The 27,291-nt window shown below is 36.1% G+C and overlaps 1 protein-coding gene and 1 non-coding gene across 3 annotated transcripts in view; one reads left to right on the top strand and one right to left on the bottom strand.

The window, feature by feature from the left end:
• Window positions 1–27,291, top strand: part of SCN9A (sodium voltage-gated channel alpha subunit 9) — a 186,427-nt gene that overhangs the window by 2,851 nt on the left and 156,285 nt on the right. The gene's annotated exons all lie outside the window — the stretch shown is intronic.
• LOC112636844 lies at window positions 13,871–13,973 on the bottom strand. Its single transcript, XR_003122314.1, has one exon. It is a non-coding gene; the product is annotated as a small nucleolar RNA U13 (small nucleolar RNA).

Below are 27,291 nucleotides of genomic sequence, written 5' to 3'. Positions count from 1 at the left end.
AGGCCTTTTCAAATGCTGTTCCCAATGCCTGGACTCTCCGCATGCTTACTCCTTCTTAAACTTTAAATCTCAACTCGTGATTTTTTTGTTTTGGAAAGATCATTTTTGATCATCTTGTCAAAAGTAGGTTGTCGCCTATTGGTCTTGATGTTGGTACCTTATTTGTTTCTTTCATAACGCTTGTTACAGCTTGCAGGTATTTTGTGAATTTGCATGCCGAATACTCCAAGGGAACCCAGACTATGTCTTCATTGTTGACTTAGCTTCCAGAATAGTGCCTGGGTTCAAGGAGTAGGGGGTTCGTAGATATTTATATAAATAATAAAGTACAAAAATATGGATTCTTCCAGAATAAAGCTTATTAACCCTGGAAACATGAATTTTGTGATTCTATTTATTTTTTATTTGTCGAGCATTTAGTATGTTTACAGTATCATGGTATGATTTTGAGGAGGTAAAATATCCTGAGATGTATTCTCTCTTTTAGCAGTATAGGTGATAATGTACTTAAAGATAAGTAATGTGTAATTCATTCGTAGAAAGGCAGTGACCACAAATGTATTAAAATATATTTTAAGAAAAAATTGGATTGCAGAAACTAATATGATTTTAGTATGAGTGACTCCAAATCTAAAACGATAACCTTGTTAGGTTTAAATCTGTATCATCTAACAGAAATTTGAGGGCCAGTCAATAGTCACTGACTATGAATTTAAAATATTCTTTTAAAATAAATATAGATGCTTATGTGAGCTCAGGTGATAGAAATATAGTCAGATGAGGCTGAGGCCATAGGTTAGGTTTCCACATGGTCTAAATTGATGTTTGCCCCAGATACAAAGGGCACATTATCCAAAAATTTGAAGCATTCTCTAAGGAAGGTTCAGAGAGGCAATGTGGGCTTATCCATGAAGACCCATCACTGTTATTAGAGTGGGAGTAAGGACTGCAAACTTTATGCTCATAAATGATTGTGTCATATTTATACTAGAATTTTACCACATACATACACACACACACACACACATACACACACACACTCTTTGTATGGTGATTTGCCTCACTCCTTTATTTTTCAAGACTATACCTAAAGATATTAAACAAACAGCTAGTTTTGCTACTAACATTTGGTTGAAAATTTAGCTTTCAGTTAGGTGACAGACTCTGATTAATGATTTTTTAATGTAACAAATGGCCAGTCACAGATTTTTGGGAAATAATTTGGTTACCACATTACATCTTGAAGGACTAAATTATTTCACTAACTGCTAGCAGGGATTTTTAAAAATTTGCTCTGAAGAGGACATATCGTGGATGTTGTATTGGAGGGCATCTGTGTACTAATTGAAGATGGTCCTTCATATTACACATCACAAATTACCTAATTTATTCTTTGCAGAAGTATTATGACATCTTCCTTTACAACCATGTAGAGTTAGATTACCACTTGAGAGGCAAGTTCATATTAAAATAGATATTATAAAGTATAAAAATATTTTATATGAGGATTTATGAGACCATCCAGAGAATGTGGGTAGAATACTTTTGTGGAATATGAGATAACAATTTTGGTGTCCTGCCATTCTAAAAAATGAAATTTCTTCATTGAAGGTTTCACTTACTCTTTCCTCTCTGCATTGCTGGAAGGAAATGACTTTAGGCAAAAGAGAAAACCATCAGCTCTTGGCAGCTAAAGGTGGAATGAAGTTTGGAGGAATGAAACCCTTCTGAGTGGTGAGGAAAAATGCCAGACCATGATAAAGTGGGGAAGGAAGAGGGGAATGCCTTGAACAGTGCCAGTATGCATAATCTGCCACAGACAAATTTGAATTGACATATGTAGAATTGAATTATTCTATATCTTTTTAGTCCTATAGAGAAAACCATTCTTTCCACATCTCTTTTTAAAATAACAACTTACTGTAAGCAATAAATACGTTGTTATTGTTTCTTTAATACAGGAGATGAAATGTCTTTAGATTTTTTAAAGTGATATACCATGGAGCCAAAAATGCCATATGTTATTGTCAAAACCTACCATTACTTTAATTGTAATTTCCTTGCTATTCATTTTATGATTTCCTTTTCTTGTGTCAAGTGTTGGAGAGACTGCTATTACTGATCATAAATTTCTTTAAAATGTCTCCTTGGATTTTTTACAAAGCTTTCTGAATCATTTATCAAAATACAATAAAACTCTAATTGCACCTAGGATTGTCACTTGGAAATTTAGAAAGAGTGAGTACATTCACAATGTCATTAAGTTAGCATCCTGCCCTGCAATGAATGCCCTTTTTCTTNTACATTCACAATGTCATTAAGTTAGCATCCTGCCCTGCAATGAATGCCCTTTTTCTTCTTTTTGTCCTTCTTCTCTCTTACATCTCATCTTCCATATGTTTGATATGTATGCCAGTAACGCAAATGTTACTCCACTTTTAGGTCAAACTATCAGTACAAATAATTGGAAAATTAGGCCTCTAAAGAAAGATAAATCAGATTAGATACATACATTAAAATATAAGTTTTAAAAACATTCCCATTAGATTTTTAATAAAAATGTTATGTGCTATGTGCACACCTAGACTCCCTGTATTATCTGATTTAAAATTTTTTTATTTTATTTTTTATTTCTTTGAGACAGACTCTTGCTCTGTCGCCCAGGCTGGAGTGCAGTGGCGCTATCTTGGCTCACTGCAAGCTCTGCCTCCCAGGTTCATGCCATTCTTCTGCATCAGCCTCCCGAGTAGCTGAGACTACAGGCACCCGCCGCCATGCCCGACTAATGCTTCTGTATTTTTAGTAGAGATGGGGTTTCACCGTGTTAGACAGGATGGTCTCAATCTCCTGACCTTGTGATCCACCCATCTCGGCCTCCCAAAGTGCTGGGATTACAGGCGTGAGTGAGCCACCGTGCTCAGCCCATTATCTGCTTTTTTTTTTTTTTTTTTTTTTAAATGGGGTAATTTCACTGGATGTAGTATCTGTCAACTTTTACTAGTTGCTCCTACACTATATGTTTTTAAATCCAATGTAATTATTTTTAAAATATGTCATCTTCTTGAGAGTCTATACTTTAGAATTTGAAAAAAGTGAATGTAGATATTCAAATACATGCAGATGAGTAAAACAGGGAAAAATGAGAAAAATGTTACATGATAATAAAATATCATGCCAGGCGCAGCTGGTCACCCCTGCAATCCCATCACTTTGGAAGGCCGAGACTGGAGGATTGCTTGAGCCAGGAGTTCTAGATCAGCCTGGGCAATAAAAGGAAACCCTGTTTCTATAAAAACATTTAAAATTTTATTTCATATATTGATTTAAACTCTACTAAATGACTATTCTTTCAAGTCAATAGACAGTGTATCTTTTAGGGCTCAGAGTAAAGACAATTTATTAAGTAAATTTTGAATAGGATGAATTGAATGCTTTATTGGTAAGTGATGCCTTTATCTGAGTGATTCCTTCTAGGTAAATATTATGGGACCAACCTTTATAAATGATCTTTTGATGGAACAAAATATTATAAAGTTGAAGTGATGAAATTATTTCCCTCTTAACAAAATATGTATTCTTGTTACCCCATGCACAAACTTGGCTCATGGTAATTCAGGTAGGAAAAAGGGAAGTGGCCTACTCATGGATCAATTGGGAATAAGTTTCTTAAAATCCCGTGAGATCAGCTGACAGACTTTTAGGAATGAACACTTGTAGAACAGCTAGGCAGAGATGTGCCTTTCAAAATTTATATTACATCTCTACTATATTTCAGACTGTAAAATATTTTTATAAAGTGTTAAAAGCACAGAGAAATAAATTTGAGTTCAAATTAGTATAGTGAAAGTTAGTTTTTTTTTCTCCCAAATATTTCCTTTACTCAATATGTGGTCTTAGTCAAATATTAATTTCTTAAATATTGCTTTCCTGTAAGTTAGTAGTATTTACTTCTAAGGGCTATTGTATATATTATACATATAGTATATTATATATTAGGAGATATATATGTATATATATCCTAATTTCTTTTTTCCAAAACAATCACTTTAGTGTCTTACACATGATAAGTAGATATGAGTAGATGTCCAATAATGTTATCTAGACATTTAATAACTTAGAATATTATAATCAAAATGCATTTTTTTTTTTTTTTTTTTTGAGACTAAGTTTTGCTCTTGTTGCCCAGGCTGGAGTGCAATGGTATGATCTTGGCTCACTGCAACCTCCTCCTCCCAGGTTCTAGCAATTCTCCTGCCTCAGCCTCCCAAGTAGCTGGGATTACAGGCATGCGCCACCACGCCCAGCTAATTTTGTATTTTTAGTAGAGATAGGATTTCACCATGTTGGCCAGGCTGGTCTTGAACTCCTGACCTCAGGTGATCTGCCCGCCTAGGCCTCCCAAAGTGCTGAAAGATTACAGATGTGAGCCACCATGCCCAGATTCTTTTTTTTTTTTTTAATTAAGTTTCAAAGTACATGTACAGGATGTGCAGGTTTTTTTACATAGGTAAAGGTGTGCTGGTTTCACTCTGTTGCCCAGGCTGCGGTGCAGTGGTGCAATCTTGGCTCACTGCAACCTCTGCCTCCCAGATTCAAATGATTCTCCTGCCTTAGCCTCCCGAGTAGCTGGGATTACAGGCATGCACCACCATGCCCAGCTAATTTTGTAGTTTTAGTGGAAATGGGGTTTTACCATGTTGGCCAGGCTAGTCTCGAATTCTTGACTTCAGGTGATCCGCCCACCTTGGCCTCCCAAAGTGTTGGGATTACAGGTGTGAGCCACTGTGCAAGGCCAGCAATTATGCTGTTATAAGGAAAAATACATATGGAAAAGTTTACATCTGGCTAATATTACTGATAACATTAATGTAATAGTCTTATGTTTGGACATCTCCTTGATGCTAAACTGAGTAGTTTGTTAAGGGATTTTCATATGCTCCATTTAAATCCTCATGACCACCATTTGAGGTGAGAACACTAAGGCTCAGAAATTACCTAACCTTTCCAAAGACTCACGGTGGTTACTAAACTTGAATAACATACACATTTCTTTTATAGGAAAGAAATCTTATATATTCCAAGAATACGTTTGCACATACCCCACACAGATACACCTGGTGGTTACGTTACCAAGCATTCTATAAAATATTGGAGCTAAAATAAAATTACATTTGCAATCAAACATACCAAATCATGTAATTACAGTTAATAGAAAACAACAAAAAAAGAAAGATGGAAGATTGTTTCTATTTTCATCTTGAATACCAATTCCTGAGGGGTACATTGTGTTAAGTCAAAATTGAGATTTTGGTGGAAGTTTGTAGACATTATGAAAAGAGTACCTATGCATTTAAAGTGTTTTTGAAGTTGTTTTGTAGGTTGAATGACTTCCCTTTCCTGGTCTAGAAGCAGCATTGCACTACTCTGACTTGACTTTGCTATGATTCACATATTTTGTTTTAACATTTAAAAAAATTGAAATGGGAAAAAGGCGTTCCCCAAGGTAGAAAAGATTTGAAAAAAGAGGAATGGTGTAATTAAAAGGGAAATATGTATAAAATGTCTAGGGTGGGCCAGGCACAGTGGCTCACGCCCGTAATCCAACACTTTGGAAGGCTGAGGCAGGCGAATCACTTGATGTCAGGAGTTCGCGACCAGCCTGGCCAACATAGTGAAACCCCATCTCTACTAAAAAAAATATAAAAATTAGCCAGGCATGGTGGCTGGCACCTGTAATCCCAGCTGCTCGGGAGGCTGAGGCAGGAGAATTGCCTGAGTCTGGGAGGTGGAGGTTGCAGTGAGCTGAGATCGAGCCACTGCACTCCTGCCTGGGCAACAGAGCAAGACTCAGTCTCAAGAAAAAAAAAAAATGCCTATGGTGAAGTTTATTCGGAAATGGAGAAGTAACAGGGAATGAAGCTACACAGATGAGATCCTGGAGCTAGGGGATGGAGAAGTATGAAAAGCAAAGTGATCTTGTGCAGGATAAGACAATGGTGTTCATTGGAAGTATTTATATATCCTGGAAAATAAAAATTTAGACATTCTATATTGGAGGAGTACAAATATTTAGAGAATTACAAATTGATACACACAAATGAAACCTAAATCACAGTACTTGTCACAAAGACTCAATTATCTATGTCAGTTAAATTGTCTAACATCGATAATTCAAGAAGTTGTCTTTTAAAGGTTTTAAAACATTTTTGGAAAACTTATTTTACATTGTATTTATAATAATTTTTGCATGCAATTTTTAAAAATATCTATTATCCACTTAGATACTGTACTTTGGGATATAAAAACCATGGGAAATTTGGTCTTTGAGTTCTATGATATATCTCAATCTATTTTAGTTATTTGTGGATTGGTATCTTATCCTCTAGACTAAGTGGTTAAGGTTTCATCAACACTACAATGAGATAATCATCTCACACCTGTTAAGATGGCTATTATAAAAAATGAAAAGTGTTGTTGAGAATGTGAAGAAAATGAAACCCTTGTCCACTGTTGGTGGGAATGTATGATAGTGTAGCTGCTATGGAAAATAATATGGAAGTTCCTCAAAAAATTAAAAATAGAACTACCATATGATCCAGCAATTGAAATCAGGATCTCAAAGAGATATACGCACTTCTGTGTTCATTGCAGCATTATTCACAATAGCAAAAATATGAAAACAACCCAAACGATCATCAACAGATGAAAGGGTAGAGAAAATGTGGTCTGTATATAAAATAGAATATTATCTAGCCTTAAAAAAAGAAAGAAATCTTACTATTTGTGACAGCATGCATGGACCTAGAAGAGACATGCTAAGTGAAATAAGGGACACAAAAACTTTTGGCAGTGACAGATATGCTTAAGAGGTAGAGTGACAGATAAGAAAAAACAAAGTTAAAGCTGAAATTTCCAATTGATTTATCTTAGCCTAGTGATTAATCATTAGGTCTGGTCCAGTTGGCCTCCAAAATGTGTAGGTCAGGAGTTGGCATCCAAGTTGGTATTGGTGCCATTGAGGTTTGTAGGGAGGGAAGACCTGGCAGAGATCCCAAGGGCAGTGGTAAGTGGCTGCTGAGTCCCTCCAGGCCAGCTCCAAGAACTCACAACCTCCCTCTTCTCAGCATTCATACTTTTCCTGGAATTTAAAAGCAATTCCTTCTTTCCTTCCCTCTTTCTTTTTTCCCTCTCTTCCTTCTTCATAAAGTTTTTATTGTAGACACCAGATACAATGAACAGCACATGGATATTTGACGCCAATTTTAAGAGATAATGAATAGATAAATATTAGCCACTCTCCATCATTGTACCATATGATATGCTGTGAAAAACAATAAAACAGGACAGAGAATTGAGAGAAGGAGGTATTTTTAAAATATATATATATATATATATATTTTATACAGGGGTATTTGAGTAGAGACATGAAGTAAATGAGAAAGTAAGGGAGCTAGCTAAACAACTGAAGGATCATTCTAGTCACAAAAAAACACCAATTGCAAAAGCCCCAAGGCATATTTGATGTATTTAAGGAGAAGCAAGAAAGCCAGTGTGGTTGAAATACAGAGAGCAAGGTTGAAAGCAGAAGATGAGGGTTTTTCTTGATTTTGTAGGGATTGCTAACCTGTGTCGAGGGCTGCGTGATAAACCAATGCTAAAATTACCAGCAGACGTACAGCTTTGGAAGGGGATAAGTGTGCTCTTTTTTTAACTGGATCTCTTTCTGGACATGGGTAACATATAATCATAAAAAATGTTTGAGATATCTCTAATTTCTATACAAAAGTAATATTTTTATCATTTTTTGTGATTTAGATGTAAACATATATGTACATGCATTTATATGTATTTATGTATTGATTTACTATTTATGCATATGTAAATGTATTTATATGTAAATATTCTATATTCTCTTCCTGTCTGTAATGAATTGGATTCTTGGAACCTCTTATTATTATTTGGGGCAGGGGGAAGGGCTAATAAGACAAAGATTACAATTGAGAGTAACTTTAAATGTTTACATTTTGGAAACTTAAACAATGGTGGGAGTACAGTAATATTTTGTATATTTTGATCAATTTTTAGGTTTATTATATGATTATTTCTCATGAAATAGTGGTACTGCATAGATATAAATGACTACTGCCTAGCAAAACAGATACCAAGGAGACACCGCATGTTGTCAGGGTTGACCCATTGCTAACTGCTGTGATTTTGTTCTCCTGCTGACTCTTTCTGCCTTACAGATCTCAAAACATGCTAGTGAATTTAAAAATATATATTTTGGTAAAAAGTATACAACAAAATTTACCATTTTAACCATTTCAAATGTACAATTCAGAGGCATTAAGCACATTCATGTTGTACACGATCACCACCATCCATCTTCAGAACATTTTCATCATTCCAAACAAAAACTCGGTAACTGTTAAACAATGACTCCCCACTCCTCTCTTCCCCTGTTACCCGGTAACCACTATTCTACTTTCTCTTTGAATGTGGCTATTCTAGGTACCTCATATAAGTGGAACCCTACATCATTTGTCTTTTCATGTCTGGTTTATTTCACTTAGCATAACATTTTCAAGGTTCATCCAGATCATAGCATATATCAGAATTGTATTCATTTTTAAGGCTGTATAGTATTTTATTGTGCATATGTACCACATTTTGTTTATCTGTTCATCTGTTGATAGACATTTGGGTTGTTTTCACTTTTTGGCTACTGTGATTAATGCTGCTGTGAACACTGGTGTACAGATAACTATGTGAGTCCCTTCTATTAATTATTTAGGATGCATACCCTAAAGTAGAATTGCTGGATCATGTGATAATTCTGTTTAATTTTTTGAGGAACCACCACAGTGTTTTCTGCAGCAGTTGCACTATTTTATATTCCCATCAGCAATGCAGAAGGGTTACAATTTCTCCACACCCTTGTCAATGTTTCTTTTCCTTTTTTTTTTTTTTTTTTAAACAATAGCCATCCGACCAAGTGTTAAGTGATATTTTATTGCGGTTTTGATTGGCATTTCCCAAATGATCGGTGATGTTGAGCATCCCTTATCAGATATATGATTTGCAATTATTTTCTCCCATTATATGGATTGCCTTTTCATTTTCTGGTAGTGTTCTTTGATGCACAGCAGTTTTAATTTTCAAAAAATCCAGTTCAGCTCTTTTTTTTTCTTTTGTTGACCATGCTTTTGGTTCCACGTCCATGTGCCAAACCTAATGTCTCGAAGATTTTTCCTTATGATATCTTCTTAGAATTTTATACTTCTAACTCTGGTGTTTAGGTCTGTGATTCATTGGTGATTTTTAAGAAATTACTATATAATTCATAGATTCTAAGAGAGTTTCCAGCTTCCCCATGCCCATTGTCCCCAGAGATCTGGTTTTTAGTCTAAATGTGCCTTACTCTGAACGTGTGCCTTCCTTTTCAAGAACTCCCATTTCATTTTGTTTTGTTCTGTTTTTTCTTTTATACTAGGATTAAAACTTTTGAGTTGTTGTATAAATATACTAGCAATTTAGGAGAATTCCTGATGGGAAGGAATATCCTTGCCTAGCTAGTTAATGAATTTGGGGACCCTTCATTTTCTAATCCTAGATATGGTTACGTCAAACAAGGATTCATTGTGATGTAGTTGGAATCCACACAGACCCTTTTACAGTGCTTTGCACAGAGAAGGTGCTTAATACTTGAGTAAACAAATTGAGTAAATGAGTAAAAAAGAAAAGCTATCTTGTTTTCTCAATGGTCAAGTAGATCAATGATTCCTACCATTTAGAATCTTAGATTTATTTTAATAAAGCACGTTCAAAAATCTCCTCTCTTCTTTCCATTAATTTTTAGTAAAGTCACTTATTTTTCACTCAGTTTTGTTCAAGTGTTTTCAGAAGAGTTTGTTGCTGAAACCTGAAGTTTTAAGTTTAGTGTTTATACCACAGATATTTCTTGTTTTTAGACAATCCTTGTGGAGGTTAAGTCCCCTAGGCAGTACCTTTTCCCATTGGGGAGTTACAAGCAAATGAAAAATGGTGACTATTTATAGAAACTCAAGGTCACTAAGTAAATTTTGCATTTTTATGAAAATATGACATCTGGACATTTTAAAAAATGAACAGGTCAATTCATTAATTGGAATAATAAAAAGAAGTCTATAAATAAAAGTTAAGCACCTTTCTCATTGAATTGTTGTGAACCGTGTTTGCCTAAGCACTTGCTTTATCTCAGAATCCAAAACTCCTAGTCAAAGTTATATTCCTAGTAAATTTAATGATTTTTAAATAATAATTTAATAATTTTAATTCCTTCTGGAATATAAATTTGATCAGGAGTCTTGGATTCTCAGATAAAGCAAATGTTTAGGCAAAGCACTTCCTTCTGGAATATAAATTTCAGGAAGGATAGGAATTATTTTCTTCCTATTCATTTGTTATTCCGTGATCGCTATCCAATTTGGAATATTCTTCATGACTCCAATTCTGTTTATATCTGTGAGGTTCTGAAAATTCTGCCCCCAAATGGCAGAAAGTAAGAAATACTATACATTTAATTCACCCTTAAAAAACTAGCCATAGCCTTTATATTTGAATATACTTTAAACAACAACAACAGAAAGAGAATGCATTTTAAACAATATCACATGAGTTTCATCACATTCCCAGATTACCTTGCCATAATCATAGCCTTTAGTTCCAAGAGAGAGCAGAGAAATAAGAAACACAGGAAGTCGTATCTATGAACATGTTAGTTTGCAAAAGGTTTGTTTGTAAACTCATGTTATTTATAACATAGTACTTTACCATCTCCAGATGAATTTCCACTAAATAAACTGTTCCTTTAGACTCCTAAAACCAGATTTCCCCTTCCTTTGCTATATAGATCATTAAAGAATGTCTTCATCAAAAATCTTATGAGTAGATGTCACTGGTTTTGACAGTGTCCACAAATGTTCCAAAGAATACTTTGGCATGCATGCTTCTTAGCTCACTTATTTTGATGTTGAGGTAAAGGGCTTTTAACAATTCCTGCCCCATCAGGAATATTTCATTAGCAGTTGTTACTGTGCTTGAATTTTGCCTTCTTGAATGATTACCTAGTCTTTTCTCACTTTGGCATTAAGTTCTGGAGCATCTGTTGCTAATGAAAAATCCTCTGACCCATGCTAGAGCATTTTCTTAAAAAAAAAAAAAAAAAAAAAAAAAAGTTTCTTGTATCTTGCTGGCTAGTGCCTAAGCTCATTATTTTAAACTTTTGCATAATTCTGCTCAGTCCTAGAGGGTCATCATTACTGTCAATGGTTAATCTTTTATGCACTTGCCACATTTATTATTTTCTTACTTTTGATTATTTTATTATTTTTCTTTGGTTCCCGTCATATCCCAGTGTTTTTATCATTAAATCTTTCAACATCCTCGGTGTGTTCAGTATATTCACATTTATCAAACCTGATGGATTTAAAAATTTACATCACCTTAAAAGCAAAGCCCACATCGTGTAGGCGCTGAACAGACTAATGAACTTTGTATTGGCAGGACTAAGATGGCTGTATGGGACATATATTGCCACCTGTTGGTAGAAAGCAGCGTAGTCTTGGTTTTGCTGTAAGCACACATTTTAGTCTTTAAAATATTCTGAGTTGAAAGCTTCTTAAGAAGAAAAGGTTTCGTATATGCAATACAAAAGCTTTTCTATTACAAAGTAAGCAAATACATTCTCGTTCCTAAGAACGAGTAAGCTTTAGGTATACAAAATCAACTTATAAGAAAATTGCTAAAATCGCTAGTAATAACAGTTACAATGTATTATGCACTTAAAGTGTACCAGGAAATATGCTAAGTGATTAAAATTTAGTGTGTAACTTTTTCCACTAAAATGACCTTATAGAATTACCATTTTCAGCTCTGTTTTGCTATGTAAGATCTGAGTTTTAGTGAAGTTAATTAAATTCCCCAAGGACATAAGCTAGTAAGCAGTTGAGATGGGATGTGAACCCATGTCTCTCTCACTCTGGATTCATGAATTTAACAACTGTGTTATGCTGTCTTACTATTTTAACTGCAGATCTGTATTTTAAATTAAAGCCATAAACATGTTTGACAAGATAAAACATAGGTAGCAAATATACTCCACATAAGATTTTCATAAGGTTTTGTGCTTATTGGCCAACTCATGGCCTATTATTTAAAAATTGCAGCCTTATAGGGAAGAAGGATAATAATCTTGCTGTTATTTATGTAGCCTAGGCACTGTGGTAGGCACTTTACGAAAACTATTTCTATTCTACATGATAACCTTATAAGACAGATACACTTCTCCCTTTCATTTGTGGGGAATTTGCATAATGCTGCAGAGTTAATTTATGGAATAAACAGGAAATTCAAACCTAAGGCTGCCTGGCACCAAAGTTATTACTATGCACTCTCTCCTAAATCATGTTGATGTTTAGAGGGAAGTGGATACATGTATAATAATATTGGAAATACATTTTCTCTCTAATTATTTAAATAAGGGTGTAGAACCTGTTCTGCAGCCATACTTTAGTGACTCCAAAGGTCATCTAAGTCTATGATAATTTTGTGCTCACCGTAAAGGCTTAACTAACAGAGAGATGGGATTTAATGTGAACTAAGAAGTATTTTCTGTCTTCCTTTATATGTGCTGTATATATAAGACTTCATGAATTTTTTATTAAAACATTCAGATATGCCAACATATATTGACAATAATCTTAATTTTTCTCAGAGTAATACACTTCTTAAGATTATAAACTTTCATTTCTTATAAACTTGATGAATGCTATATTTTAAAAGGCTGTACATAAGACTAAATTTCTATCTTAATAATAAAATAATAAATAATGTATAATATAAACGATTATTACAGGGTATTATGAAATACCCAAATCACAATATTTTAGTAATCATATAATCTAGAAATAAGTCCCTATCAGTTGTCTGAATATAAAATTATCACATATCCATAAGCTTAATTTGTTTTGCATACCAATTTTTCATATACTATAAAATACCATAAAATTGAATTATTTTAGGACATGAAATATTGAACTACTCTTGTTAAAGTTATTGAACTGGTTTGCCGTCTACCAAATTAAGCATTTCTAAAAAACAATCATTATTTTAAGAATTTATTTACATGATTAACATAATATTACTTACGAAGGATGCAATGGTAAGATTTCAGCAATCAGGCAAGTATTTAATGAAAAGTATTTGATTTCATACGTATTGATACGCTTAACATTAGAGACACCAAAATGAGTGGCCAGCCTGCCTGTTTTTCTTGTGATATTATACTTGGCATACTTTGTTTTTATAATCTAAAGAAGAGGTATTAACAAAGGAGTCAGAGTGCTTACAGTTGGCCGTTCCTTTTCAGTTAATTTATAAAGATATTGAAATCCCAATGAAAATAAAAATAGAAATTTTTCCTATTTGGAATTAGATAATCTGAGTCTAGTTGGGAAATTGTACACACATAAAAGAGTAATATCTAATAGCACCAACCCTAATATGTAATGTTATTTATGCAAATACAGTAATTAAAATAGTATGGTGACCTAAATAGACAATTCACTGGAAGAAAATATGATATCTAGAAATAGGCATAATTATATATGAGAATTATAAAGGTAGCATCTTAAATAGGTTGAAAGAAATATTATTTAATAAGTGTCATTGGGACACCTGGGTAGTCATATGGATAAAGATAAATTCAGATTACTACTTTGCCACCTAACCCAAGATACATTTTAGTGGAATCAAATATTTAAAGTAACGTACAAACCACAAAACTGCTAGAAGAAAACATGTGAGGGTTTTGTTTTCATTTTTCTTGTCACCTGAGATGGATAATATTTTGATGTCATTACAAGGTTTGAGGGAGGAATATCTCACACTTGCATGTGAAAACCCAGTCATCACACTTATGAACTACAAAGGATCCAATAATTCTTTCAAAATCTTGAAGTAGAAATTCTTTTCTAAGATAATATAAAACACAAGAGCCACTGTAGAAAGGATGGGTGAATTGAATTTAATTAAAATGTAGATGCTTTTAAAAGGCAAAAACTACCATAAACCAAAAGAAACAAAACAGCAAACTTATAAAAATATTTGTATTATATACCACAGAAAAAAAAGCTAATTTTATTATTTTGTTAAGAGATCCTAAATTAATAAAACACTGATAGTCTATTTAAAAAGTGGACAAGACTACATACAGAAAGAGCACAGAAAAAAAAGCACAAATGGCATCTGAGGATATGAAAAGATCCCTGACCTCACTCACAAAAGAAGATGCAAACTAAAATGATAAGAATTAAGAAGTTTTCGGCCGGGTGTGGTGGCTCATGTTTGTGATCCCAGCACTCTGGGAAGCTGAGGCATGCGGATCACCTGAGGTCAGGAGTTTCAGACTAGCCTGGCCAACATAGTGAAAACCTGTCTCTACTAAAGGTACAAAAATTAGCCAAGTGTGGTGTCAGGCACCTGTAATCCCAGCTACTCAGGAGACTGAGGCAGGAGAATTGCTTGAACTTGGGAGGCAGATGTTGCAGTGACCTGAGATCATGCCAAGGCATTCCAGCCTAGGCAATGAGAGAGTGACTCCGTCTCCAAAAAAAAAAAAAAAAAAAGGTTTCATTCCCCACTTATTAGGATCACAAAGATGAAAAAGAAGATTATGAAATACTTTATTGAAGGTATGTGCAAACAATCCCTAACACACTGTTTGGGGAGAGCATGGATTGGTAGGTCTTTATGAAGGTGTTACCGATATACCAATAACCTCCTTGGTAGCTTCAAAAGATGGCCTCTTTCCCTGTTTGGTATTGGAGACCCAATACAAGAAACGGGAAAAGTGAGCGTCAAGCAATGCAAGCTTTATTTGATGGCCAAAGAATGGAGAAGTGCAAGTGTGGCTCACAAGTCAACTTCTTCACTAGTGAGGAGTGAGGAAATTGAAATAGAAAGTATCTCTAATGAAGAAGTTGGTCATTAAAAGTGAAGGGAGGAATGTTCCTGTCTTTTCCAGAAATAGGTGGTGAACTTCTTGGAACGAGAGTGCCGCCTTCCTTTTTGTCCTTTTATGGCTTCTTCTGGTCATTGTCATGGTGATTATCAACTGTCATGGCACTGAGGAGGGTGTCATTTAGCATGAATATGAGATTATAATGATGCCTGAGGTCTTCTTGAAGTCCTTTAGTCAGCTATCTTGGTTCTAACCAATCTCAGCTGGGCTGTTTACAAATGGAACATTTTACCTGTTTCTCAAAGATAAGCAGAGTTAGGGCAGGGTAGAAATTCAGCTATGGCCTTGTAGGCATTACACTAGCTAACAAAAGAAAATTTGGCAATATTTTATTATGGCAAATTAAAAATGCATATACAATTATGACTCAGCAATTTCACTCTGAAGCATTTGTCTTACAAATAAAATACCTTACTGTGAAACTATTCATGAGAATGTCCTCACTTACAAGTGAGAGCTAAATGATGGGAACATGTGGACACATAGATGGGAACAACTCACACTGGGGCCCATTGGAGGGTGGAGGGTGGCAGGAAGGAGGGGATCAGGAAAAATAACTAATGGGTACTTGGCTTAATACCTGGGTGATGAAGTAACCTGTATAACAAAACCCTGTAACACAAGTTTACCTATGTAACAAACCTGTGCATGTACCCCTGAACTTAAAAGTTACAAAAAGAAAAGAACCCACAAAAGAGTAGTTTAAAAAAAGAAAAACTAATCATGAGAAGATAATTATTGTACCTTTGGGGAACAACCTAAGTGTTCTACAGTGTGGGAATGACTAAATAATTTGGGTACAGCTGTAAAATAGGACTTTATGAAGCTGCTATAAAAAGAAGTGGCTTTATACATACTGATACGGAAAGATTTCCAAGTCTGATTTTTAAGTGATGAAGGAAGGTATGAAACCATGTTTACATAGGGTATTATTTGCATGAAAAGAAAAATGAGTAGATGTATACATGCTGATAAAACCACATGGATGGATACACAAGGGATTGGTACCGTGGTCCACAGGGCAGGAATTTGGATGGCTGGGAAACATTGGAGAGTGAGAGAAGTACTTTTCATTATACATACTTTTGAGTTTTGTGGCTAAATTTATTCTCCAAAAATAAATATAAGAAGGCTATTTAGGGGAAAAAATGGGAGTCATAAACCTGCAATTTAGACCTAACTTTTCAACTTAAAAATGTTCTGTTTCTGGAGTTACTAACTGCTCTGATGCTTGGGATGATAATCAAATAATAGTTCCTCTAAAGTATGTCTGGAATGAACTTGGATGAATGAATGAATGTTTTTTGCAAACCATTATGTGTGTAAAAATGTACAGTATTAATATAAGGTTTATTTAGAATAGAGTCATCTGCATTAAAGAAATTTTGTTTTACAAAAATCTAAATACAAAAAAATGTTGTAAAGTAGCTCTGAGGAGGTGGGTGACCCAAACACTGAGAAAAGAGAAGAGGCAGAGGCTAAGCAGGATAGTTCAATTTGAGGTAAAGAAGCAGCCTCACCCAGCCTCAGACAAGACTTCAGGGACTTTGTGAAAAACCTCATTTTGGCCGGGCGCAGTGGCTCACGCCTGTAATCCCAGCACTTTTGGAGGCCAAGGCGGGCAGATCACAAGGTCAAGAGATTAAGATCATCCTGGCCAACGTGGTGAAACCTTGTCTCTACTAAAAATACAAAAATTAGCTGGGCGTGGTGGCGCACACCTATAGTCCCAGCTACTTGGGAGGCTGAGGCAAGAGAATCGCTTGAACCCAGGAGGCAGAAGTTACAGTGAGTTGAGATCATGCCACTGTACTCCAGCCTGGTGATAGAGTGAGACTCTGTCAAAAAAAAAAAAAAACAAAAAACAAACAAATCTCGTTTCTAGGCCTATGTTTCTCAGAAATATGTTATGAAAATAAAACTCTGCCCTCCCAAGAGGAAAACATATATGCACAAAAAGGTAAATATTTTTAATGTTAAAGTAAATGCATAATTCCTTTAAAGAGTAATTTTATATTTCTATTCATTTTTGAAAACCAGTTTCAGTAAAGACAAAAATTAAAAGATGACAAACTGGCAGAAGAAAAAAAAAGAAATTTTTGTGAAGAGGTATCAATATCCTTAACACACACACACACACAAACACACACACAAACACACACACATACACACACACAAACCCGTAGCAAAGAAGGAAATGATGAATATTTCAATAGAAGAAAAGATCAAGAGACTAAAGAGACTGACCAAAGAAGAACTAGAAATGTTTCCGGAAATTCACATTTTAGATAAAAACATTTTAAATATCAAATTATGAAGTATTTGTTTTAGATGACTGTACTTAACATTGTGGAAAAATATATGCTTACATGTTGCTAAAGAGGATATACATTTTTATAGCCTTTCTGGAAAACATTTTGTCAGTGTGTGTGTGTGTGTGTGTATATATATATATGAAGACAGGTTGGGTGTGGTAGCTCATGCCTGTTATCCCAGTGCTTTGGGAGGTGGGGGCTGGAGGATAGCTTGAGGCCAGGAGGTTTTTGAGGCCAGTCCAACATAGCAAGAGCCCTGTCTCTGCTAAAAAAAAAAAAAAAAAAAAAAAAAAAAAATTAGGGCCGGTACCATGGTTCATGCCTGTAATCCCAGCACTTTGAGAGGTCAAGGTGGGCAGATCACTTGAGGTCAGGAGTTTGAGGCCATCCTGGCCCACATGGTGAAACCCTGTCTCTACTAAAAATACAAAAATTACCTGGGTGTGGTGGCGTGCACCTGTAGTCCTAACTACGCAGGAGGCTGAAGCAGGAGAATCCCTTGAACCCAAGAGGCAGAGGTTGCAGTGATGGAGTGAGCCGAGATCACACCACTGCACTCCAGCCTGGGTGACAGAGAGAGACTCCATTAAAAAAAAAAAAAAATAGCCAGACATAGTGGTGCACACCTGTAGTCCTAGCTACTTGGGAGGCTGAGGTGGGAAGAACACTTGAGCCCACGCGTTTGGAGGTTGCAGTGAGCTATGATTGCACCACAGCCTGGGTGACAGTAGGAGACCTCATCTCTTTTAAAAAAAAAAAAAAAACAGTAATTTTCTTGGAATAGGTTAATTTTATTTTATTTTTTTCTATGTTTTTCAGTGTTTTCCAAATTTTCTCCCAATGAAAATTTGCTATATTTATATTCAACCATATTAATAACCCCAAATTAGTCATATGTGCAACTTCTGCAAATAAATGTGTCTTGGATTTAATGGAAATGAAATCTTTTCAGTATAGCTTCTCCCTGTTATTTGCATGCAAACTTCAAACTGCATAAACTATTTTCATAGCAAAAATTAAGTTAGGATTAATCAACCATCTAGGATTGTATCTGTGCCTTGGTTTCTAAAACAATTAAATAATTGATCACTTTGTTGGATGTTCAAAGATTTGGCAATTTGTCCTTAATCAAATATATGTTTCAAATAAAATATCTACAAGTTTAAGGTGCTTAAGTACTGGTGAACTTGTCAAAATGTGCCTAATGTATTTTTAAGTTCTGCTGTGAACTTAAAAACTTTGGGATTTGTGTAATCCCAAATTAGAGAACTTTAAAGTTTAGTTGGTGTCCACCGTATTGTCCCCCCTTTTCATCCATCTGACCAAACTTTTAACCTTCCTGTTTATGGCTGGGGCGGGGGGCGGGGGAAGCTACTTTAATTAAACCTAAGCAGATAGTGTTGTTTTTAAATTCTATTTCGATGCCACTAAAATGGGGAAACAGGTTGTAATACCAGAATCTTTATATTTTTTGCACATATCAGCCTCCATAAAAGGATGGAAATTGCTTTGTTTTTCAATGTTTCAGTTTTTTAAATAAGGAGAAAAAGAGCAATTGATAGTGCCATAAATTTAAGATAGCATTTCTGATGTAAAATCAATGATAGTTATGGATTATTGTAAATATTTGAAGAATGCTCTTGGAACACTGAAAAATCTTAGATAATTTTGTTAAATAATAATTAAAATTGTCTTACAAATCAGTGTGACATCTATGTTATTTTAAAGGCAAGATAATTAGATAGCGTGCTTCTTCAAGTGCTTGGGTTAGGAGAAGTATTTCACCATCTTCATTCATCAAGCATTTAACAATTTTATATGATGTGTCAGATATCATGCTATACCTTGGTGATAATAGATGCCTAAGACAAATTTCCTGTCTATGAAGCTTGGAATCTAGTTGAAGGAGACAGGGGTGATGAAAGAAATGAAGCACCGTAGAAGTAGGATAAAAATCTGCGTTAGGGGACTGCTGGCAACTCAAAGCAGACTGGAGATATGGGAGAAAGAGAAACTGATGAAGAGCTGAATTTATATTTGAGGGAAGGAAGGAGGTGAAGTCAGATCTTTTCATACAAGAGGTATTGAGCCAAATATGACAAAGCAAGTAATCAGGTGATCAGGATAGTTGAAACTGTTCAGACAGAGGGAACATTAGGAGGATGCAGAAATCATCTAGCTGACCTTTGGGGAAATTAAATGTAGAATGTAGACTGCAAATAGGGGAACAGAAGAGACTGTCAGCAGCAGGTTAGGAAAACCTTCTATGCCAGACCAACGACATGGCAAGTTATTCGGTACATAGTGGTGAGCTGTAGATGATTTTTTTTTTTTTAGTCACAGGAAGATTATCAAATTTCCTGTTGCAGAGAAAGGGTCTCTTGTTCATTGAATGACTATTACATAATTTATTCAAACTTCCTTGGTGTTATGTAACTAAATGTTTTAAGGCATTTTTTATAGCACAGCTTTTTTTTTTTTCTTTTTTTTTTTTTTTTTTTTGAGACAGAGACTCACTATTTTTGTATTTTTGTAGGGAAGGGGTTTCATCATGTGGGTCAGGCTGGACTTGAACTCTTGACCTCAAGTGATCTGCCCACTTCGGCCTCCCAAATTACTGGGATTACAGACATGAGCCACGACGCACAGCCAGCACAGCTCTTTTTTCAAAAGAAATTTGTGATGCTTTAATAAGAAAGAAAGAAAAAACAGACACAATGGAAAGATATCAATCTTGGAAATTTTAAATCTTGCTTTAGAGAAAACAGTTTATTATTTTAACAACTTCGAACACTCCTAAGTTAAAAAGCACTAACGTGGCACATCTCACTTGCACAAAAATGATACCAATTATCAATTGTTGGTGGCAACAGAATGGAGCAGCACAGAAATCTGGAGACCCATTTTCAGTTGAATGCTCGTAGTTCTAAAACAGGCTCTGATTTGGAATTCCTTTTCTTACTTTTCAGTTTGATTAATGGGGAAGTCTCAATATCTTCTTATGCTGTGTGGGGAAAAGTATCTTGATAAGTATATAGAAGAATATCCTACAATGTTACTGTAACTAAGAAAAAATTAACCCACTGGAGAAAACATTTTTATTTATTTTTTTATTTTTATTTATTATTATTATACTTTAAGTTCTAGGGTACATGTGCACAATGTGCAGGTTTGTTACATATGTATACATGTGCCATATTGGTGTGCTGTACTCATTAACTCGTCATTTACATTAGGTATATCTCCTAATGCTATCCCTCCCCCCCCGCCACAATAGGCCCCGGTGTGTGATGTTCCCCTTCCTGTGTCCAAGTGATCTCATTGTTCAGTTCCCACCTATGAGTGAGAACGTGCGGTGTTTGGTTTTCTGTTCTTGCGATAGTTTGCTGAGAATGATGGTTTCCAGCTGCATCCATGTCCCTACAAAGGACACAAATTCATCCTTTTTTATGGCTGCATAGTATTCCATGGTGTATATGTGCCACATTTTCTTAATCCAGTCTGTCACTGATGGACATTTGGGTTGATTCCAAGTCTTTGCTATTGTGAATAGTGCCGCAATAAACATATGTGTGCATGTGTCTTTATAGCAGCGCGATTCATAATCCTTTGGGTATATACCCAGTAATGGGATGGCTGGGTCGAATGGTATTTCTAGTTCTATATCCTTGAGGAATTGCCACACTGTCTTCCACAATGGTTGAACTAGTTTACAGTCCCACCAACAGTGTAAAAGTGTTTCTATTTCTCCACATCCTCTCCAGCACCTGTTGTTTCCTGATTTTTTAATGATCGCCATTCTAACTGGTGTGAGATGGTATCTCATTGTGGTTTTGATATGTCTGTTGGCTGTATGAATGTCTTCTTTTGAGAAGTGTCTGTTCATATCCTTTGCCCACTTTTTGATGGGGTTGTAAATTTGATTGAGTTCTTTGTAGGTTCTGGATATTAGCCGTTTGTCAGATGAGTAGATTGCAAAAATTTTCTCCCATTCTGTAGGTTGCCTGTTCACTCTGATGGTAGTTTCTTTTGCTGTGCAGAAGCTCTTTAGTTTAATTAGATCCCATTTGTCAATTTTGGCTTTTGTTGCCATTGCTTTTGGTGTTTTAGACATGAAGTCCTTGCCCATGCCTATGTCCTGAATGGTATTACCTAGGTTTTCTTCTAGGGTTTTTATGGTTTTAGGTCTAACATTTAAGTCTCTAATCCATCTTGAATTATTCTTCGTATAAGGAGTAAGGAAAGGATCCAGTTTCAGCTTTCTACTTATGGCTAGCCAATTTTCCCAGCACCAGTTATTAAACAGGGAATCCTTTCCCCATTTCTTGTTTTTGTCAGGTTTGCCAAAGATCAGATGACTGTAGATGTGTGGTGTTATTTCTGAGGGCTCTGTTCTGTTCCATTGGTCTATATCTCTGTTTTGGTACCAGTGCCATGCTGTTTTGGTTACTGTAGCCTTGTAGTATAGTTTGAAGTCAGGTAGCATGTGGCCTTCAGCTTTGTTCTTTTGGCTTAGGATTGTCTTGGCAATGCAGGCTCTTTTTTGGTTCCATATGAACTTTAAAGCAGTTTTTTCCAATTCTGTGAAGAAAGTCGTTGGTAGCTTGATGGGAATGGCATTGAATCTATAAATTACCTTGGGCAGTATGGCCATTTTCACAACATTTATTCTTCCTATCCATAAGCATGGTATGTTCTTCCATTTGTTTGTGTCCTCTTTTATTTCACTGAGCAGTGGTTTGTAGTTCTCCTTGAAGAGGTCCTTTACATCCCTTGTAAGTTGGATTCCTAGGTATTTTATTCTCTTTGAAGCTATTGTGAATGGGAGTTCATTTCTGATTTGGCTCTCTGTCTGTTAGTGGTATATAAGAACGCTTGTGATTTTTGCCCATTGATTTTGTATCCTGAGACTTTGCTGAAGTTGCTTATCAGCTTAAGGAGATTTTGGGCTGAGGCAATGGGGTTTTCTAAATATACAATCATGTCATCTGCAAAGAGGGACAATTTGACTTCTTCTTTTCCTAACTGAATATCCTTTATTTCTTTCTCTTGCCTGATTGCCCTAGCCAGAATTTCCAACACCATGTTGAATAGGAGTGGTAAGAGAGGGCATCCCTGTCTTGTGCCAGTTTTCAAAGGGAATTTTTCCAGTTTTTGCCCATTCAGTATGATATTGGCTGTGGGTTTGTCATAAATAGCTCTTATTATTTTGAGATACGTTCCATCAATACCGAATTTATTGAGAGTTTTTAGCATGAAGGGCTGTTGAATTTTGTCAAAGACCTTTTCTGTATCTATTGAGATAATCATGTGATTTTTGTCTTTGATTCTGTTTATATGCTGGATTACGTTTATTTGATTTGTGTATGTTGAACTAGCCTTGCACCCCAGGAATGAAGCCCACTTGATCATGGTGGATAAGCTGTTTGATGTGCTGCTGGATTCGGTTTGCCAGTATTTTATTGAGGATTTTTACAACGATGTTCATGAGGGATATTGGTCTAAAATTCTCTTTTTTTGTTGTGTCTGCCAGGCTTTGGTATCAGGATGATGTTGGCCTCATACAATGAGTTAGAGAGGATTCCTTCTTTTTCTGTTGATTGGAATAGTTTCAGAAGGAATGGTACCAGCTCCTCCTTGTACCTCTGGTAGAATTCGGCTGTGAATCCGTCTGGTCCTGAACTTGTTTTGCTTGGTAGACTATTAATTATTGCCTCAATTTCAGAGCCTGCTATTGTTCTATTCAGGGATTCAACTTCTTCCTGGTTTAGTCTTGGGAGAGTGTAAGTGTCCAGGAAATTATCCATTTCGTCTAGGTTTTCTAGTTTATTTGCATAGAGGTGTTTATAGTATTCTCTGATGGTAGTTTGTATTTCTGTGGGGTTGGTGGTGATATCCCCTTCATCATTTTTTATTGCGTCTATTTGATTCTTCTATTTTTCTTCTTTATTAGTCTTGCTAGTGTTCTGTTAATTTTGTTGATCTTTTCAAAAAACCAGCTCCTGGATTCATTGATTTTTTTGGAGGGTTTTTTGTGTTTCTATCTCTTTCAGTTCTGCTCTGATCTTAGTTATTTCTTGCCTTCTGCTAGCTTTTGAATGTGTTTGCTCTTGCTTCTCTAGTTCTTTTAATTGTGATGTTAGGGTGTCAATTTTAGATCTTTCCAGCTGTCTCTTGTGGGTATTTAGTGCTATAAATTTCCCTCTACACACTGCTTTAAATGTGTCTCAGAGATTCTGCTATGTTGTATCTTTCTTCTCATTGGTTTCAAAGAATATCTTTATTTCTGCCTTCATTTCATTATGTACCCAGTAGTCATTCAGGGGCAGGTTGTTCAGTTTCCATGTATTTGAGCGGTTTTGATTGAGTTTCTTAGTCCTGAGTTCTAGTTTGATTGCACTATGGTCTGAGAGACAATTTGTTATAATTTCTGTTCTTTTACATTTGCTGAGGAGTGCTTTACTTCCAACTATGTGGTCAATTTTGTAATAAGTGCAATGTGGTGCTGAGAAGAATGTATATTCTGCTGATTTGGGGTGGAGAGTTCTGTAGATGTCTATTAGGTCTGCTTGGTGCTGAGTTGAGTTCAGTTCCTGGATATCCTTGTTAACTTTCTGTTTCATTGATCTGTCTAAAGTTTACGGTGGGGTGTTAAAGACTCCAGTTATTATTTTATGGGAGTCTAAGTCTCTTTGTAAGTCTCTAAGGACTTGCTTTATGAATCTGGGTGCTCCTGTATTGGGTGCATATATATTTAGGATAGTTAACTCTTCCTGATGAATTGATCCCTTTACCATTATGTAATGGCCTCTTTGTCTCTTTTGATCTTTGATGGTTTAAAGTCTGTTTTATCAGAGACTAGGATTGCAACCCCTCCTTTTTTGTGTGTGTTCCATTTGCTTGGTAGATCTTTCTCCATCCCTTTATTTTGAGCCTATGTTTGTCTCTGCATGTGAGATGGGTCTCCTGAATACAGCAAACTGATGAGTCTTGACTCTTTATCCAATTTGCCAGTCTGTGTCTTTTAATTGGAGCATTTAGTCCATTTACATTTAAGGTTAATATTGTTATGTGTGAACTTGATTCTGTCATTATATTAGCTGGTTATTTTGCTTATTAGTTGATGCAGTTTCTTCCTAGCATCGACGGACTTTACATTTTGGCATGTTTTTGCAATGGCTGGTACCAGTTGTTCCTTTCCATGTTTAGTGCTTCCTTCAGGATCTCTTGTGGGGCAGGCCTGGTGGTGACAAAATCTCTAAGCATTTGCTTGTCTGTAAAGGATTTTATTTCTCCTTCACTTATGAAACTTAGTTTGACTGGATATGAAATTCTGGGTTGAAAATTCTTATCTTTAAGAATGTTGAATATTGGCCCCCACTCTCTTCTGACTTGTAGAGTTTCTGCCAAGAGATCTGCTGTTAGTCTGATGGGCTTCCCTTTGTGTGTAACCCGAGCTTTCTCTCTGGCTGCCCTTAACATTTTTTCCTTCATTTCATCTTTGGTGTATCTGACAATTATGTGTCTTGGAGTTCCTCTTCTTGAGGAGTATCTTTGTGGCGTTCTCTGTATTTCCTGAATTTGAATGTTGGCCTGCCTTACTAGGTTGGGGAAGTTCTCCTGGATGATATCCTGAAGAGTGTTTTCCAACTTGGTTCCATTTTCCCTGTCACTTTCAGGCACCCCAGTCAGACGTAGATTTGGTCTTTTCACATAATCCCATATTTCTTGGAGGCTTTGTTCATTTTGTTTTACTCTTTTTTCTCTACATTTCTCTTCTTTCTTCATTTCATTCATTTGATCTTCAATCACTGATAATCTTTCTTCCAGTTGATCGAGTCGGTTACTGAAGCTTGTGCATTTGTCACGTAGTTCTTGTGTCATGGTTTTCATCTCTATCAGTTCTTTTAAGGTCTTCTCTGCATTGATTATTCTAGTTATCCATTCATCCATTCTTTTTTCAAGGTTTTTTGTTTCTTTGTGCTGTTATGTAGTTCCTCCTTTAGCTCTGAGAAGTTTGATCAACTGAAGCCTTCTTCTCTCAACTCGTCAAAGTAATTCTCCATCCAGCTTTGTTCTGTTGCTGGTGATGAACTGCATTCCTTTGGAGGGGGAGATGCGCTCTGATTTTTTGAATTTCCAGCTTTTCTGCACTGCTTTTTCCCCATCTTTGTGGTTTTATCTGCCTTTGGTCTTTGATGATGGTGATGTACTGATGGGGTTTTGGTGTGGGTGTCCTTTCTGTTTGTTAGTTTTCCTTCCAACAGTCAGGACCCTCAGGTCTGTAGGAGTTTGTTTGAGGTCCACTCCAGACCCTGTTTGCCTGGGTATCAGCAACGGAGGCTGTAGAAGATAGAATATTGCTGAACAGCAAGTGTTGCTGTCTGATTCTTGCTCTGGAAGCTTCATCTCAGGGTGTACCCAGCTGTGTGAGGTGTGAGGTGTCAGTCTGCACCTAGTGGGGGATGTCTCCTAGTTAGGCTACTCAGGGGTCAGGGACCCACTTGAGCAGGCAATCTGTCCGTTCTCAGATCTCAGCCTCCATGCTGGGAGATCCACTGTTCTCTTCAAAGCTGTCAGACAGGGACTTTTACATCTGCAGAAGTTTCTGCTGCTTTTTGTTTAGCTATGCCCTGTCCCCAGAGGTGTAGTCTACAGATGCAGGCAGGCCTCCTTGATCTGTGGTGGTCTCCACCCAATTCGAGCTTCCTGGCAGCTTTGTTAATCTACTTAAGCCTCAGCAATGGTGGGCGCCCCTCCCCCAGCCTTGCTGCCACCCTGCAGTTGGATCTTAGTCTGCTGTGTTAGCAATGAGGGAGGCTCTGTGGGCATGGGACCCTCTGGGCCAGGTGTGGGATATAATCTCCTGGTGTGCCGTTTGCTAAGACCCTTGGTAAAGCGCAGTATTAGGGTGGGAGTTACCCAATTTTCCAAGTGTTGTGTGTCTCAATTTTGTTTGGCTAGAAAAGGAATTCCCTTCCCCCTTGCGCTTCCCAGGTAAGACAATGCCTCGCCCTACTTCAGCTCTCGCTGGTCGCTGGTTGGGCTGCACCTGTGGATAAGCATCAACTGTCTGACACGCCCCAGTGAGATGAACCCGGTACCTCAGTTGAAAATGCAGAAATCACCCGTCTTCTGTGTCGCTCATGCTGGGAGCTGGAGGCTGGAGCTGTTCCTATTCGGCCATCTTGGGCGCCACTCTGAGAAAATATTTTTAATCAATTCATTCAGAGTCTAATGAACGTGCATATACTAAAAGGAAGATTACTTTAATGAATGATTGACGTTTTGTGATTGAAGCTTGCTTTCCTAAATAATATTTCTATACTTCAGTACAGAATGTAAGGTCCTTGCCTTATTTGGTTTCTTAGTTTCAGTCTTACTGCAGTCTGCTTTTATTGTAGGCTTATTAAGTTTATCACCATCATTAATTTACCATGGTGTTTTATTTTTTAACTTGTTATTTAGATCACATTGTATATGCTTTATTTCTGGTCTTGTAGCAAAGGAATGCATACAACAATCACGTAAAACTTTATTGAATAGAACAATCTTTAAAGGGGAATCATCCATAAGTCAGATAAATCCATAAGTAGTATAGATTTATCTATTGTAAATTTTCTGTCAGACTGTTAAAAGTAGGGCCATGTAAATCTTACTGACATTCACATTATAATAGGCACACTTACCAATATACCAACTTTATAGTTTTTTCTCCCTATTTTACAGGTTTAGGGCTTATTTTCTTGAGATGTCAAGTATTATTTTAACATTGTACGTGTTTCTTAAGAAACACCATAGAATGAAGACAATAGGGAAGACTATTTGTGATACAGTCTAGCTCTCTTACATTTTTTAGTGTTTTTTTCTTTTTTACTGTATCTTACAACAGTAAACATATCATACTAGAATTTA

The sequence above is a fragment of the Theropithecus gelada genome, chromosome 12 (assembly GCF_003255815.1).
Source record: "Theropithecus gelada isolate Dixy chromosome 12, Tgel_1.0, whole genome shotgun sequence".
NCBI lineage: Eukaryota > Metazoa > Chordata > Mammalia > Primates > Cercopithecidae > Theropithecus > Theropithecus gelada.
Note: the sequence above shows the minus strand (reverse complement) of the source record. Positions and strands in the feature narration are given on the sequence as shown.